An 18353-nucleotide genomic window follows, 5' to 3' on the forward strand; every position below is an offset into this window, starting at 1 on the left:
ATATGAACATTATATATCTATTAAGATATTCTAGTAAAAGCCTGTCTGCACGACCCAGCTTTCAAGCCAGACGACAATTCCGGGGACAGTGCTCCTGGAACTTTTCTGGAGCAGCGAGAATGAAGAAAAACAATGATGTTGTGTACAAGAAAAGGAAGGATCAACAAATGTATTAGCCAATAGTAGCTCGTTAAGCTGCGAAAACCCTGTGGGACCCTGTAAGAGCGTGCTAAAGATAGAAATAAAGACAAGTTCACTTTTACCTCTAAGAGGGCTCTGTGAATATTCGGAGCGGTTTTCCATTAAAACCCCGCCTTCTTTCCAAATGCATCACATCCCAAAGCCAATGGAAGGGGCACATTACACAGCCAACCAGGACGGTACGACTGCCTCTTGCCACGACACCTGTGGTCGGCTTAGCTTTAACCAATCCTGTCCCTACCTGCTGCTTGATCCCGAAATTACAGCCTCAAGCTCCCTCTGCCATGGGATTGTTTCTTTATTCAGGCAGCTAGATTAAAAACCCCAGCATTTAAATGAGCTCCAGAGCTGGACAAGATGGGAGGTGGGGCAGTGATCCCTGCAGCGTTGCCATGAGATTTGGGCTCTGCCACAGGTGCTGGCAGCTGAGCCACAGGCAACATGCCGCGCTCCCCTACTGCAGAAACCTTTCAGGGTCAAGCTGGGCTGGGGGGAGGGAGATTGGCGGCCCTCCCAGCTCCTGAGCACAAGGTGAGGAAAAAGAAATGGTGTTACCCACAACCCCCTAGAAATGACAAATGATAACCGAGTAAGGAGAGGGGCAAAGGCACAATTTTGAGTTTTGTCTAGGCAGTACCGAGAGCAGACCATTCAAATCCAGGTGTGCAACACGGGAAATGCCACACGTTCTCCTCTGGTGGGGGGAAAAGGCTCCAAAAAAAGCACAACACAAACTCCAAACCACAATAGTGTTTGAATTTTCTGTCATTTATGGCTGCGAGAAGCTGCTGTGCACTGCTGATGGCCTCTTCTCTGCGCTCTCCTCATCTTTGCTTGTCTCAGGGCTCTACAAAGCCAGGCTTTGGGCGCTTCTTTCTGCTCTTGCCAGGCCTGAGACCAAACAGCCTCGCGTGCCCGGGGCTGGTTGCAGGAAAGCTGGTGAAAGTCACCCCAAGCCATGCGGCCTTCCCCTCCAAGGCTCCAGAGATACAAGGGCAGAAAGCTGTAGCCTAAGCTCTACTGCACTAGCACCTTGTTGAGCTTGTCTGTCCTCGGGCAATCCTTCAGGTTGCCTAGTGTAAATCTGAGCTGCTTTCTTAGGGCATTCGGCCTTTTAGTTTTTAATAAGACTAATTAAGTATTCTTATGATATGAACATTATATATCATTATATATCACATTATATATAACATTATATATATCTATTAATATATTCTAGTAAAAGCCTGTCTGCACGACCCAGTTTTCAAGCCAGACGACAATTCCGGGGACAGTGCTCCTGGTACTTTTCTGGAGTAGTGAGAATGAAGAAAAACAATGATGTTGTGTAAAAGAAAAGGAAGGTTCAACAAAATGTATTAGCCAATAGTAGCTCGTTAAGCTGCGTGAACCCTGTAAGAGCGTGCTAAAGATAGAAATAAATGGAACTCTCAATGAATTCTCCCAGTTCATGAACTAGCATCCTTCTGCTGTTAACAGAGAGATGGAGCCCATCCAGTGCCTGCAGGGCAGATGCTGTGAAAGTTTCCCCGTATTCAAAGAACCCTATATTCTACTGGTGACACCAACCCTCGAGCCAGCTGTTGATAATGTGGGCTCTCCTATTCCTTTCATTGTTTTTCTCTGCCACCAAAGGGACTGCCTCCCTGAGAAGAACGCTATCTGTGTCTGGGTTGTCCCTGTATTCCCTTGGCACTTGAGTTTATGTTCTCCTTTGCTTCCTAGTTCAGGGAGCTGTGCTGACAGAACTGTTCCCTGGCTTTCTACATCATGGGTTTTTTTGGTGGGGGTCTCCTGTTGTGGTTTTAAAGCAGTAACTAAAAAATTACTTATTTTTTGCTATGAGATGTGGATTAGAACAAGAGCAAAACAGGCTTAAAACTTAAAAGGAATAAAGAAAGTTTATTAACAAAACTACAAGAATAAAAACACCTGAATAAACTTCCAGAAAACCTTTTTATCTCTCACTACTTAACCATTCCCTTGTACATGTGACTACATAGAGACAAAAACTTTGGAACTTTGGTGTTTAAAACAGTCCCAATTCCTGCTACAATCTTTTCATCAGTCTTTGTAGAGAAGCAGAAGTCTCCTTCTGCTAATCTATGGAGTTTCTCACAAGAAAACTATTTCTGTTATAGCTTTCTATTTTTCTGATGCCAGCTGCCCAGAAATCTTGTCATCAGAATTCATTCCTCCCATTTCACATCACTCTGAGGTGTGTATGGGCCATGAGTCTAGGGATGTCATTTTAAGGATGAGTTATTCAAAGGCAAAAGTCCTCTTCATCTGTCTCTGTGAGCTTCACTGGAAAACAGTTTTCTGATTGCCCCCCAAGGCTTCAAATCTTCGCTTCACTCTGTTCCAGCACTTCACTGTATCACAATTACTCTACTTTTTACTCAAAATCCACACTTTGAACACTCTATTCCTCCCTATATACTCTGTCATGAATTAAAGGAGTTTTTTTCAAGACTTTATTGTCCATCTCCATAGCTTTAACAGAAAAATATTTCAGCTTATAAAGCATCTCCTTATTTTCTACCTTTTCTGAAGCTTCTTTTCTTTACTGTCTCTGATAGTTTATAAAATCTCTTTACATGTTGATCACTCTCTTTTTCTCTCTCTGGATAAAAGGATTAATCTGTAAGTCTCATCTGGGTAATGAAAAGGTTAAAATCTTGTCCAGGCTTTGTAGCTGGTTCTGTGATCTCTGCTGGAGCAGCAGCTGGAGTTGTCTGCGACAGAAGATTCCTCATGGCTGCTCTGCAGAGTGTGGTCCCTGTCTCAGCCTGACGCAGGCCAAGAGCTTTTTTCTTTCTTTACTCGGCAGTCTCTGGTGAATTCAGTCACAGCAAAAAAACTGCAGCCGAGCCAGGGACCGGCCTGGCCCGGCCAGAGCCCGGGGCAAGCCCCGCAGGCCCCATCTCCCGGCCGGGAGACGTGGCAGGCCCGGCCCAGCCCCTGCCCGGGCTGCATGGCCTGGGCAGGGAACGGGAGGCCTGGAGCTCTGTTACCTTTCACAGCCGGGAAACAAAGAGAGACAAGAGAGCTTTGACTGTACATCTTAAGGGGGTGTTTACAAGTTGATGTCACTTTTTAATGGACAAAACTGCTGTCAGTTCTTAGAAATGACTGATAATTGGTCAGGAGGAAAGACTCCCATCAGCCACCAGCAGCTTCAACTTCCTTGGCTCCCAAAACCACCTTAAAGGTAAAGCCACCCCATGACATCTCCCCATAGGAATCTTCTGTCAGGGTCAGAAAAGTGGCAGTGTGGATTGTAGGAATATGGAAGTGGAGCTCACAGGACCACACTTTCCCCAATAGCTTTAATTTACAGTTGGCTGAGCTCCTTATGCCTGCTTAAGGGGTGGGCTGGTGTGTGCTGGAATGTTTCACTTTTGCTTTCCTTGCTCTGGATCCCATGCTTGGAAGTAGAACTTGTAGTAACAGATGTTAGTGGAGGTATTACATTTCCTCCATAAAGTAAGGGCATAATGAAAGCTGATAAGTGTAAATTGGTGCCATTCAGTATCCAAGCAAATGACACAAGTCCTTTTGATTTGTCCAAACAGAATTTAGTCCAGTTGTGTTGATTTTTTGCTTGTTCAGAAATGAAGCCAATAAAAGGTGTCCAGCAGGATGTGGAGTGGAAAGGTAACTTTTGACAGAGCTGCATGGGATGAGACTGACACATTAGAGGTGAGATTAGCCAAGCAGTAAGGCAGATACATCCTTTCCCTCAGGGCAGTGTATTTTAGAGAGAGGGTGAGGGTCCTTAGATTTGCCCACATATAGAACCTTGCCAATTGCACTTAGTTGATTTTTAGATATTAATATTTGACAGTACTGTAGGAAAAAAGCTGAATAAGCATCAATTCCTCCAGGATCAAAATCACAGAATTTTTGCAGGTAAGAAATCAAGCAAAGGGGAAAGACACCTGAAAAGATGAGCAAGGAGCTTCTGGCAAAACATAATGAGAATGAGGAAGTTTATGGAAGCTTGTGAAAAAAGGTGCAGGGTTTTTGGGCACTTGGGAGGGATATAGGAATGTTTTCAGAGTATACAGGAATGAGATCTGGAAGGCTAAGGTCCGTTTGGAATTAAATCTGGCAAGGGATATCAAGGACATCAACAGGGGCTCCCTCCAGTACATCAGTAGCAACAGGAAGATTTGGGGAAACGTGGGCTCACTGCTGATGGTAGCAAAGGATCCAGAGAACGCAGAGTTATGGAAGGTCTCTTTTTGCTTTAGTCTTTACTGCTCAGGCAGCCCTCAGGAATCTCTGACTAAGTACGCAAGTGAAAAAGTCTGGAGAAAAGATTTTGTGTTGCGGAGTATCAGATTAGCATTGTGGATGTCCAGAGAAACTTAACACCCACTGTGATGATCTGGCATCTAAGAAAAAGAAAAAAAAAATAGAAATTCATAGGCCTTGAAATGGGCCTTGAAGTGCTGAGGGTTATTTGTAAAATCATGGAAAGGTACATGAGAACTTCAAAAAGAACAAGAAGGACAGGATCCAGGGAACTACAAGCCAGTTAACCTCAGTCCCTGGAAAGGTGATGGAATGGCCTGGTTGTCATCTCCTAATGTGGAGGCAGAAAAGAAGGTTATGACAAGTAGTCAACATGTATCCACCAAGGGGAAATCACGCTTGGCTAACCATCCTTGTATGATGGAATGACTAGCTGGGGGGATGAGGGGAAGAGCAGTGGATAATGTCTTCTTAACCTTCTTCAAGGCTTTTGACACTGTCTTCCATAGCATTCCCCTAGGGCAGAGCTGTCTGAGTGGCAGATCCCAGAGCATTGTGATCATCAGCACAGAGTCTATCTGGAGGCTTGTACCTAGCAGTGTTCCCCAGGGGTCAGCAGGGGTTCCCTGTCTTGTTCAACAAAGATCGTTAAGGGACTGGAGGACAGGCTGAGGGAGCTGGACCTGTTCAGCCTCGAGGAGAGATGACTGCAGGGATCTTTCCAAAGCACAAACTGCTGTAGATGAACCTTCTTTAACAGGAGGTTTGAACTAGATGATCTCCAAAGGTCCCTTCCAACCCCAGCCATTTTGTGATTCATCTCATAGCCATACAGTTTATGTTGGTTCTGTATTTAGGCAATCCAGACAAGAGGAGACACTTGACAATGTTTCATAGTCCTTTCTGAGTAATGTGCTGGGAAAATAATTTGGTATTCATGGTATCTGAAGGAAAAATTAGAACCAACTGATAAATATTGAAGATTCGTGTATGTAATTGAAGTCGTACCAGTAAATTTTCTATAGAAGAGATTATCTTCAGTGAGAGTCAGACCAGTCTTGTTTGAATGACTTTTCCTTCAAAAGAGGAGCAAAGCTCACTTTCATAGCTTTGTCGTGTCAACTCTGCCAATGTCAAGCTCCATTACCTTCAAATAAAATTGTTAACAATTAAAATTCCTCTAAAATGTGTAGCCTGGTCTGTTACTTCAAATAAGCCCTGTTTAAATGTAATTTTAGGAAAATATAAATCAGAATAGTGCTAATGTAGAAACACACTTTTGGAAACAGTGTAAATTAAAATTAACAAGAGACAAGCTGGTTGTTTCAAATGCTATGCTTTAGAATCTATTTACAAACAAAAATTTTATGCACCAGTAATTTAATTTTGATTCTTTTGGTACTTGCTAGAAGTTGAAATAGACATTTTTTGTCTAAAAATTTCATGTGATTAAATACACGTGATATTCAATTACGTGAATTCAAAACAAAAAAAAAATTCAAGATTTTGTTCTATAAGGATTTTATGTAAAAATTAATTTATTTTGCATTTTCGAAAGATCCATAAAGATGATGTAATATCCTAAAATACAAAGATGCAAGTTGCTAAACAATTTTGTATATTACTAAGATCTGCAGGCATAGAGGTGATGTCTGGCAGCGATCAATTACGATATCCTTGGAGGCTGTTAAACCAAATTCTTCCTTAATCATCCATTTAGTGAGGAAATAAAATGTTTTTATACAGAAACATCTATTCTGTTGAGCATCCTGCGCCGGTATTTAATGTAAGATACCCTCCCTCGGAGCACTAGGTGGCAGAGCAGTGCAGGATTCGGGCAAGTTCAAAACAAAAGCTCAAGGTCTCAAGTGCGGTAGGAAAGAGACTCAAAGAATTTGCACCTGCGCGAAAAGACTGGGCTTGATGAATATGAAGAAATATACAGTAATTGTTAAGATATAAATTAATGTATTGTAATTAATTGTTCCAACTAGATTTAATTCAATCTCTATGGAGAACTAATACGCTGCCTTTTGTTTATATTTATGCACTTCTGTTCTTTGCTGGGTGACTTATTTGAAATTGCAGTTTTACCTATCATTTCTCCTTAATTACAGATGGCTTTTCACGTTGTTTTCTATGCCTATGGAAAGCAATGCCTCTGTATTTCTATGCCTATATATTCAGATAATTTACATTTTATTTATGCAGCTAGAAAGTCCCCAAAATAACAGGTCTGATGGCATTCCAGTGAATTTCAAGGTATAATTGTCTTGAATTCATAGAGCCATAAGGATCTATTTGTAAACAGCAGACAGAAACTGGAAAGAAAAGGAAATCATTGTGGTGTTTAAAAAAATATTAGTTGCTCAGAAGGGAATAGAAGATTTTGTGCCCCATCAAAGGTTTGAAATGTTTTAGAAGCACAGAATGATAAGGGTTCCTGTGTCTTTAGAGCTTGTGAATTAATATTTAAATCAGATATTAACAAAATTCCTTCTTTCACCTCAGATGACTGCATTGTGTAATTTATGCTGTGAAGGAGGATCAATAAATATGAGACGTTTCCAAATAATTTGCCTCACTCTTAACCTGCCAAAGACTTAAGAATGAGGCAAAATGGAAGGAAAACCCATGAAATGAATGCAAAGGCAGTGGACTATGCAGCAGTGATGGATCTAGGTTTGCATACTCCTATGTATATTCCTAGGAGATTCTGTTGAAATGGTGTATAATTCAAGGGAGAATTTGGTCCAGTTTTCTGAAATGTGGGCATATGGACGTATGCAAGTGTATATATATTTAATGCAGAGCATGTACCTGGGAAACTACTGCTGGGCACCAAACAGATTTGTTCTATGGCTGAAAACTGAGATTGCCTTTGATGAATGTAGTAAATTGAGTCTAATCAGTTGATGTCTTTAAAACATCCTGTATTTCAGTTTGAGTTCCTATATTTTCCTCACTATTTGAGGACAATACACATAGTTAAAAGAAAATTTATAGGATTCATTTCATATTTAAAGTGCTGGATAAATCTATGAAAAAGAAACCTCAAACTGGAACAGAAGACCCAAAGCAAAGCTTTTTGTGGAGTTGTCAACTTACTAAATATGGCAGGGAGTTCTCTGGAGTGCCACTGCTGAATCCTGTGATTTTTAATTGCTTTTTTCAATAAAGCAAATTTCCTGATTCTAAGATGGTGAGTCAAAAATGAGGAAGCAAAGATTTGGAAAAGCACTCAGCAGAAATCCAGGCCTAGCTTATAATTTTGTAGCATGTTCTACCTTTTAAACTAATCCTAAGATTTTGAAAAATTGGGATACACTTACCCAAATACACAGGTATCTGACTGTTTCCTTTGGTTTCTTCAAAGGGTACAGACTCTTCTCTATACAAGATGATTCTAATGGAGCTGTTCTCACTAAACAATCATACAGGAATGTTCTGACACATCCTGGATGTAAGGTAGAATAACACTTTATGTGTCCTAAATTTGGAATAAGCTCACCAAGGCGCAAGAGGAATAGGCACCATAAATGCAGAGTGTGTCATGTAGGAAGGACAATGAGCCCCTACTTCTGGGGCTGCCAGCTTTTACATCCATTCCCAAGGTATACTAAAGCTGTTTCTATTCTCAGCCCCATCACACAGCTCATCAGCCTGTCTGTCAGTATGGCTTACTGCTCTGTTTTCCAGTACGCTGTAACTCCAGAGCACATTGTGTGACATTCTCTCAGTGGAACTGAGGATTTTGAACAGGCTGTTGGAAAGATATCTATTTCATTTTATAATCTGGGATTACTATTAAATACAGAGAATAGAGGTTTTCAAGGGGCTATACTGAATAGCTTAAGGCTCAAAATTGACAGGCCACTCCTATAGGAAAGGTTTGTTCTAAGTATACTGGCTTTGGAAGTACCTACTCATTCATCTTTTGACAGTTACTGATCAGTCATAGTCACATCAAATAGAGAATCCAGGGTGTTTTGAAAAACATCAGGAGTCTATCAAATTATAGATATCTTACATAATTCTGTCTCCCTTACACAGGATAAATGATATCTTGATCTTCAAGAAGCCATTGATTTCCATAGGATTTTTTTTTAAATGAAATTGTAATTCCAAGTGATTGAGAGACAGGCTATAAAACATGAAGCTGTTGGTGACAAAGTCAATTAATGAGATCATGAAATCTTTAAACTTTTGTTTTTTAAAATGGAAGTCAAGGAAATAAAAATTAAGCCTGTCCATTTCCAATACCCTTCATGATATATCACTTGAGCCCAAGGGTCCAGGTCTGCCACAGTTGTTTGGATAAGGTCATTTGTGAGCAAAGAATGCAATCTTTTAGGAGTTCAGGAGAATGCTCACACATTTCTCTTGCCCCAGATGAGTATTTGCCAGGTGTTTTTGTAAAGCAGAGAGCAGATTACCACAGAGTTCCTATGGGAAAGGAATGGAGGAAGGGTTAAAGCCCAAGGAGGTCATTGGCAAGTATGTAGAAGTAAGAGGCATCCAGTGTCTGTGTGTGTAATACAAGGAGCACAACAGGAGCTGCTGCAAGAAATGCAACTGAGAAACTGCGAGTGCCCGTGTGTGTGGCCCTGCAGAAACGGGTGCAGAGCAAATACCACACCCTCACACATCTCTTTGGTAGTAGCAAGTTATGTTGGAAGCTAAATGGCACGACTGCTATGTGACAGGTGGCAAACTGAAGTGCCAAAAGCACAAGGAATTCCTCAAAATTGCTCCATCAGTTGGTTGCAAGGGAAGGAACTGGAGCTATTTGCAGGTTATCAGCCTGTTGTGCTCTCTGCTATCACAGATGAAGGAGTAATGACAAATCTCACTTGTGGTGACTGTTAATGTGGCCTGGTTTGTGTTCTTATCAACTGCTGCAAGGATACCATATGTGAAAACATTTGATGGGACACAGGCTCATGATGGCCTTTATCCAGAGCTCTTCAGATAAACTAGAAATCTGGTTTATTACTAAATCACACACCCTTTATTGATTATTTTTTCCCCTTTCATTGTAAAGCAGGAAGAAAAACAGTGAGATTTTTGCAGGAAACTTCCAAGGACCAAACCAAATTGCTTCTGATCTGCAGAAACAATGTCTATGCTAAAAGAAAAGCCATTCTGTGCACTGAGGTTATTTATAAAAGTATGACTCAGCTGGACAACAATGGCAGAATCTATCCCCAGGAATTTTTAATGTATAAATCTAAAAATGAGTGTAATCCTAGAAGTAAAAGGCTTCTTCTCCACAGATTAGACTCTTTTGGTAAAGAAATAAGGTGCCTTCTTTAACTGCTATAGACCATGTATTTTATCTACTAGGAAAAGTAAAAGAAGACACAACAAAAAACAAGCAACACAAGTGATTAAGTTGTTAGGAAGAAAAACCCCAAGAACATAAGAGACCATTCACAAACAAAACCAACAGTATCAATGTGCAAAGAATTGGTTTAGATCATTTCTCAAATAAATCCTTTTTCCTGTGAGACACTTCATACTGAAAAATATGAAGGAAAAGAATTTGCAATAATTTCTTCCCTTTTCTTTCTGATCAAAGAGTTGTACTTCATTTTCAAGCCACCAGAGTGTATCTTCCTCATCTTGCTGATTTGGCTGATACAAATTCAGCAGGCAACCAATTGAGAATAGTCAGTTTTGATCAAAAGTAATTTAATTCCTGTCAGTTTATTGATGTTATAATAACCCTGATTGCTATGACTGTATCTTCCCAAGAGCATAGACATTGGCTTTGTTAATATGATTTTCAAGAATTTTATCTGTATCAGGAACATTACACTTGAATCAGGAAAAAAAAGGACTCCATAATCTTTGACAGACCTTATAGTTACATTTGTGTCTCACAAATATGAAGGAAAATTGGAGACTTTAAGCAAGATTCTGCTCTTTTCAAAGATTAAGTTGAAATAAAAAAGTAATGACCAGGGCTTTGACCAGGGCATGTTTTCCTAGCCTGTGGAAGTAAAAAAAATAAAAAAAGTGAAAGCTCCTTGCTGAATTTAAAGCTGTAGACAGCATCGTTAGACAGGCTGCTTTTTGTGCATTCTATATTTGTATCCCAAGAGAATTTCTCTTACACATTCACTGTTAATCATGACTACAAATTGTTCTTCATGAAAGAGCAGGGACCAGAAAAAGCTGTGAGAAAAAGGTGAATTACAAGGCCCCTTCTTCAAAGGGTGAAATCCAAAGTAGCATTTGTCAAGTAATAGGGATCTAAATTTCACCATTCAGCATCTTCCCTTAAGTCTCAGGGGAGCAATTGTGGTAAATAATAACAACTATCTGACCTTCTTAGGTTCTGAGGAGGCAGGAGGGAGAAGAGTTACCAACTTTGAGGCTTATTGCAATGCAAGAGCTGCCTTCTAAAGTCTTCCATGGCCTCTTCATGCTCTGTTTTCCCAGACTCCATGCCATGAGGCAATTCTTACAGCAGTGCTTGAATATTTAGACATTTGCATTGCAATTTGTAACTTGACCATGGTGGACTCCCCTTTGCTGCTTGCTGTCCTGCCAAAATATGCATACCTTTGGCATGTCTTGTGATTTCCCAACCTAATCTCTTCTTTTCCCCATTTGAAATTTTAAGAAAATGCTAGGTGTTGAGCACCTTTCTTACAAGATCTTACACATTTTATACAGCCTGATTTTCCTAGTGTCCTCCTCCTGTTTTCTGTGGATGGCCTTAGGGCTAATTTCACCTTTGGTAAACTACTGATCTAAGCAGTGTACATGGGGAAAAGCATGGTTACATACTTCCAGCCAGCTGTTGCTGGGTTCTGTAGTAATCCCTCTGGATTTTGTAAAAAAAGAATTTGTGCAGGGCAGAAATAAAGCACTATGCTCAGACTTCCTATATATTTTTTTTAAAAACATAGTGGACTGGCACAATTCCTATCTCTTCCTGGCAAAGCAAAATCCTGAGCCGAAGCTCCATAACTGGTCAACAACTCGGTGCAAATTACTTTCAGGATTCAGTCCCTAAGACAGTCAATAAACATGGAGGACTCCCTGTACCTTGTTGACTTCTTCTTTCCAGTTTGTGTTTTCCTGTGAAGAAAAGGACATTGTGCTTCAATGACATTCAGCCCCTACAAAAGACAGCTTTGTGTCTGCACAGCTCCAGTGGCAGCAATACATAACACTGACAACGATGAAGAGTCTGTGCTGAGAAGGAGCCTTCATTTGCTCACCCAGAGACGAGTATCCACTTCTTTCTATTTCTGATTAGCTTGAAAGATGCTGGCAACATGTAGAAGAAGAGGTCTGATGCATCACTCATTATTCTGAGTCTAATAAGGCTTTATATCTTGTTTTAGCTACAGAGGAAGTCCCGAGGCCATGGGGGATTATCAGAAATGCAGCAATATGGAAATGTGTATGGAGGGGAAAGGGGATTGAACAGCTGGAGAGTACTCAGCTCCCTATAGAGCTGGTGCTCTATAGGGAAAGCAGAGCTCTCATGCTAAGTGCCAAGATTGTATTGTAAGCACATTAATCTCATAGGGTCATGCAAAGACAGTGTGGATTGTTACTTCTGGACCACCACCAACACTTATGGATTTTATATCCCATAGTGACCACCACAGTTTTGATTTCCTTGCCATGGAGTGCATCTGCTATACCTTTTCATTAATTTATGTGCAGTTTCTCTTGGAGCCGGCATAAAGCCATATTTTGTAATTAATTAATTTTTAATATTATATCTGTGTATGAGAAGGGGTTTAATTAGCCCATCACTTTTCTTGAGGGGTAAGATTTTTCTCCTGCTAGTTATTCACACATATTCCATATATTCTTCTAAGTATCAAAAAAATCCTTTATATTTTAAGAACTGTTATTGGCTAAACAAGTTCTCTAACAGAGAAATTAATTACTTCATTGCCTTGTTCAGAAATTATTTTCAAGTGGATGACCTTGTCACAAGTTAATAACTAGAAATGTGGATCACTATGGGAAGCATATATGCAAATTTAGCAACTGAAAGAAAGCTGCCATAAGGATAGTTAATTATGTCATTAAAAAGTGCCTTCTTACTTTCTCTCGCATTTCATGGATAATCCCAAATCCATTCTCCCTCTTGCTTTCCACATTCCTTTGTCTCAGTGAAGCTGTCCAGTTTGTTTCACTATAGCCACATCTCTGACCCATCTGTTTTATCACAGAATGGTTTGGGTTGGGATGGACCTTAAAGATCACCTAGTTCCAGCCCCTGTGCCATGGGCAGGAACACCCTCTTCCCCTATTTTCTTCCAAGGATTGTGGGAGCTGGACTAGATGATCTCCAGAGGTCGCTTCCAACCCTAACAATTAATTTTTAGCTTTTGTACAAAACCCTTATTTTCACCCCTACCGAAGTCTGAGATAGCTTATGATCTTCTCTAGCTCCTGAAAACAAGTGTTTCCTTCTTCTGATGTCTTGCTTTGAAACGTGTTTGGGACCTGGTATTTCCACTCAGATTACCGGGGGAAGCCACACAAAAGCTTTGTTGAGGTAAGGTGATGCAAAGAGTTCTTAAGGAAGTAGAACAAAAAGACAGTTAGAGAAGGAAGCAGGGAGGAAAGAAGGTAGATCCTGTGTGCTTGGAGATGTGAGATTAGGCTCAGATGGAGAACAGCTCCAGGACTCACTCTCCCAGATGTTTGTGTCGTCGCAGCTGTGGCTGCGTTCCTAGAGTGCTCCACCTCACATGCTCATTGTGGGGTTTTCCACTCTGCTAATTAATAATTCAACTGGAAAGACTGAGCAACCACTGACTGAATTATTGAAGGTGTAATTAAACTGGCAGTAGTTGAGGAGAGCATGCAAACGTTTTCTTAGCAAAAATAAAGGGTTTCCAATGAGATGAAATGTTACAGGTAAATTCAGTTACTACCCAGAACCTTCTCCCTCTTCCTCTGTTAAACAGCTCAGGCAGTAGTTGTGAGTACTGGTAGTGAGTTTTCAGGAAAACTACCCAGCTGTTTGGAAGGTGGCCAACTTCTAACACTAAAGGGAAAAATGAGCTCTCATCTTCCCCTATCTTCTGCAGCAGCAGTGGTGAGCTCCTGTTTGAAGGCAAGGTCACACCCCTACATATAGGTCTGGGTAAATATTGAGGTATTGCATGAAATAATTTAGCAGCCTCTGAAGTGCAAAGATTATTACAGGCTGTGAAACTGCTTCCTGGTTGCCTGGAGCTCCTCTGAGGTAGAGATAAGGAGCTCACAGTTTTGTCCTATATGTAGCAGAGTTCTTTAGGGTTGTGACAAAGATATAACTCAGTAAAATTAGACTTGATAATGAAGCAAAGGCTATTTTTAGCTGGGCTTCCTTTTTGAAAGACTTTGGCTAATCTTGGCTGTCTCTCTCTAACCTAAGAAGGCATAATCCAGCTGTGGAAATCAGGTCTGAGAGAATTTTATTTAGCCTAGGAAATGCTTGCATTAATTCTGGAATTTAATCATTCCACAGCTGAGAGCTGTGGTTTTGACGAAGTTGTGATGGGTGTCTCTATTGAGTTATTTTGGCTCTTATGGGACAAAGCCTGAAACGAAAAAATGCATCTTTTCCTTCTTTGCCTCCTTACCTTTGAGTTTATGGCTGCAGGTAATGGGAGATGCCCAGGGAATATTTTTTCCCTCCTACTTCAAATTTTGCTGCTTAGCTGGTTTCAGCTGGATCTTTTTGGGTTTGCCATCCTTTTTCCTCTGAAAAAGAAGAAAGATTGTATTAATAAGGTAGAATCGGTATAACCTTCCCTCCAAAATTTGCGTTGGGGTAGCAGAACGTGGATCATCCATTTTGCCTCTCCCTGCTCTAGTACAGAAGCAGCAAGTGTGATTGAAGCAGTGTCCAAGCAGCCTTGGACCCAGTGTCAAGATGTGGCTGCTCCAAGTCACAGTCTAGCTCCAAGATTTATTTATCAGCCAGAGAAACTGCTATGCTGGGTGGAATTCTAGGGGAAACCTGTAGCCATGGGAGGAAGCCAGCAGTGAAAAGGCGTGGAGAAGTTGACAGAATTTAATGAAACAAAATACTTTGGAATTTAAAAAAAGCCAACACAGTGTAAGCACTTTAAAATAAAAAGGAATTGATCTTACTAGGCATAGGCTGTTTTGAAAGTTTCACTTATATTCTCCTGTCATATTTTTCATTTTTTTTATTTGCCCTGACTTAGCTTTTTTTGAACAGTTTATGACAACTGAGCACCCAGAAGATTGTGTCTGTGTCTGTGTAGTCCAGCTCCTCTTGGGAAAATGGTGAAGTTAGCTTATTAAGTAATTATCCTATGACCTGAGAAATGCCAGTAATACAGTTGGATAATAAATAAAGAAGTGTTTCCAGAGACAGTTAAAAGGCAAGTGAAATATGGTTTATTTCATGATTGTGTGGGTTGGTGAGGAATATGACAGGTGGCATAAAGAGAAGTTAAGCTCTACCACCACCACACCGCAGGTATATAAAGGCAAACATCATATTGTCTATGCTAGCGAGGGTTCTGAGAACTTCTTTAAGCAGGGAATGAAGTAGAAAAGTGAGACTCATATGAGATTCCTTAGATAATTTCTGACCAATTGGCAGAGGTAGAATCTGCTCTGCAGCAGAAATATGATTCACAAAAATCTTGAAAGTATTCTCAGTGCTTCAGGCAATTATACAGGTTTCCCAAATAAACTGTAGTATTGCCTCAATTCACCCTCTTCCAGAAGTCTCCTTCCCTGCTTCTTTTGTGTTGAGCTTGGTCTTTATCTCCGAGATAAACCAGAGACAGGATGCCTTTACACAAGGCACTGTACTTTGTTACATTTCAGCTAATTACTGTACCACTGGCCTTCCCCTCAAAACTAGACTAGACTAAACATCTTCATTAAAATTGTGTATAAGTGTGTACTGAGCCAGCTGCCAGATATATTGGAGGTCACAAAGGCTGCCAGACTTGTGAGGAAAGCAAGTGCTGGGAATAAGAAAACTTATGTTGAATCATGGGGAATGGGTAAGCCAAAAAAAAAAAAAAAAGGATGCTGAATGGAGCAGGGAGGATGAACACAGAGGAGCTGTGGCTGATATTGGTAGAGACCCAAGTCACTTCCTACTGAGCCGGACTCACATCCCACAGCCCTACTGGTGTGTGACAGTGGAAGGCTCCCTTCTGCTGTCATAGAGGCTGGGATGCCGGCACCTCAACCACAGTTGCCAAACTGTGCTCTGGCAAGTTTTCCAGGAAACCTGAAGCATTTTAAGAGAGACATTTACAAGAAGCAGCAGCTCACACTGAGAGGAAAACTCAGCAGAAGGGAGAGTTGCTGTTCTCTACAGAGGCGCATCGCACCAGCAGCGCGTCTCCCACTGAGTTTTTGTCACCACGGTGTTTTGGGAAATAAAGACATGGTCTGACACACCAACCTTGCAATTTGCTGAACCCTTGATGAAACTGTTGCCAGATGTAACAAGGAAATGCAACAATTGTGCAGTCGCAGCTCCAGATCACATCGCGCCTCTTCTGATCTCTCGTGCTGTGCGTCCAAGATGGAGAGCTCTGTCCGGCACAAAGTCTGCCAGCAGGCTTCCAGCTGCTTTCTCTTCTTGCAGACACTTAGGCAGACACTTGCTGGGTTTTCAGCTTTGCTTATCCTTAGTCCCTCAGCCCACATCTCCTTTGGGCAGAAAAAGGTAATAATTGTATGTGATTTTGTAGGTTATGCTGCTTGATGGCAGCTTTTGTCTCCATCTCTCCCAGTGTCTCCTGAGTGCTAGGTTTGCATTCTGCAGGGTGAGTAAGATGTGGTGGGGGTGACCACCTCAAATGAGAAAGAGAAGTCTCTTGACAGAGGTGTGAGAGAGGCTTGAGAGAGATCCATGCCAGTGATCTCTCAGAAAACCAACAAGAAAGCATGTTTGGATGAGTGACTTTTACCCTGAGGCTACAGCCTATGTCTGAGAGTTTGGGGATGCTCTCTCTGTCCCGCTGTGGAAACAAAGGAAAGAGAAACAGATCCCTACAGCCAAGGTGAATTTCACTTCTCCTAGAAACCTGGTGCTCAGGACAAAAATAGTAACATTCACTTTACACCTATTATCACCTTGAATGAGAAAGGCTGTTTTCATTTTAGATCAGATATCCAGGGTGGCCTGGTATCACTCTTGTGCCTGTTTCCAAACATACTAATTTAAACTAAACTTTATATTCCTAGAGGAAATAATCCAAAAGAAATAATTTTACCCTTCTTCTTTTCCCTCTTATCCTGCTCATTGAAGATACATTGTGCATGAGAAATAGAAGATTCATCTCTGCTCCCCCCAATGTTTCAATAATATTTTCAAGTCTTAGTTCTCTTTTGAGGTTTCATTCTATTTTTTAAAAGTGGAAAAAAGGAAAAACAAAATATAGCTTCCAGCCAGCCCTCTTTCAATATGACAGGGTAGATCTCTTATCCCTTATCTGGATTCAGTGAACTTCTCCCACAGGTACTAGCATCATGACAACTCAGAAATGTAAAATCAAAACAACTGAGCGAATTAGCTGTACAGTTTGCATGAAAAATTGATCTTCTTTGTAAGATGGATGAAGATGTTGAGGAGGAGAAGCTAAGGGACAAAAAAGAAAAAGACATTTTCCTCTTGGAACATTTGTTGTCAGATTTTCAGATTTTCAAACACACAGGGAAGAATGTGGTCATCTGAATCTCTAGTTTAATAGTTTATTGTGTTGTGTTTTATGATTGGAAAGTAATTTTTTTTCTGAAAGGAAAAACAGAATAATGTATGCATGTCTGCTAATTATGGGATTTACTTGAGATCTTCTATACTGCTGTTTCACATTTATCATGGGCAAGTACAAAATGCTGGTGCAAGCTTGGCCCTTGTGGTCTTGGTGGCATCCTCATTTGGGTTTGAGGCAGAAGCTAGAGGGGTGAGAAGCAAGCTCATCTTCAAGGCAGTCACGCAGGCAGCTGCCTGTGCACTGAGGCAGCCAGCAGAATCACTGGTTAGTGTTCATTTAGGTTATAGCATCAGATCTGCATGGAAATAAATGGAGATTGCTTCTTCTTTGCAGCTTAACCCCCTGCAAGTGGTTGAGTTGTTGCTGAAACAGCTGGATGCATTTGTGGTGGCTTCCAAGGGAGGTGAGCAGATCAATGGCAGTGTGTGTGCTACCTCAACAGAGGGAAATCCCATTCTGGGGATTCTGGCTCAGGAAGCTGTGGGTGTCTATCAAGAGGGCTGCCTTTTGTTTGTGGATAGAACTGCCAAGCATTAGGATTTATCACAGAGGTGAGCTGCTTATCAGAAATGCTCCAGGGAGGACAGGTTAAGCCAAAATGGTGAAATTCCAGACTTAATTCCTACAGCTGCTCAAAAATTTGGTATGGCAGTCTACAAGAGAAACCCACAGGACTTGGGTTTTTCAAAAGGGGTTTTTATATTGAGAGTTCAAACTCAGAACACCCTAAATTAATTAACTACATGTGTGGATATTAAATTTTTGAGGATTATGTGTTTACTTGTGTGGAGGCTAAACAGAATGGGTTCCCTGGACAGCTATAATTTCCTGTAATAGCATTATTAACAACAAAAGTGCAGATCATTCTTGAGACAATGAAGCATTTGCTGTTGCCTGAAAATAATGTTGTAAAAGGCAACAGGGCATTATTACGTGGCTCTCCTAAAAAGGTCTGCATTGACATGTTACTTGCTTCTGGATATGCAAATTTTTTTCAGAGTGTTCTTGATTTTTGTTTTGGTCTTGCGTTTTTTTAAAGACCTGGCCTAGAATGTCAGAGAAGTCAGTCCTAACCTGTCTGTAACCTAACCTGTCAGGGAGAGCTGCTGACAAAAGGCTTTGCGCTTGGGATTGTTCAGCCTG

General features: G+C 40.9%; 1 protein-coding gene across 2 annotated transcripts in view; it reads left to right on the forward strand.

Annotated features, from left to right (window-relative positions):
- The first annotated feature begins 3137 nt into the window (after window positions 1–3137).
- Window positions 3138–18353, forward strand: part of HECW1 (HECT, C2 and WW domain containing E3 ubiquitin protein ligase 1) — a 319771-nt gene continuing 304555 nt past the window's right edge. Inside the window, exon 1 of one of the 2 annotated variants that reach the window (XM_086845056.1) lies at window positions 3138–3415. The gene's annotated coding sequence lies outside the window, so the exon portion shown is untranslated. The remainder of the gene's footprint in view (window positions 3416–18353) is intronic. The other variant, XM_086845137.1, reaches the window with a different exon arrangement.

Source organism: Cyanistes caeruleus, chromosome 1, assembly GCF_971803275.1.
Source record: "Cyanistes caeruleus chromosome 1, bCyaCae1.hap1.1, whole genome shotgun sequence".
Taxonomy (NCBI): Eukaryota; Metazoa; Chordata; class Aves; order Passeriformes; family Paridae; genus Cyanistes; species Cyanistes caeruleus.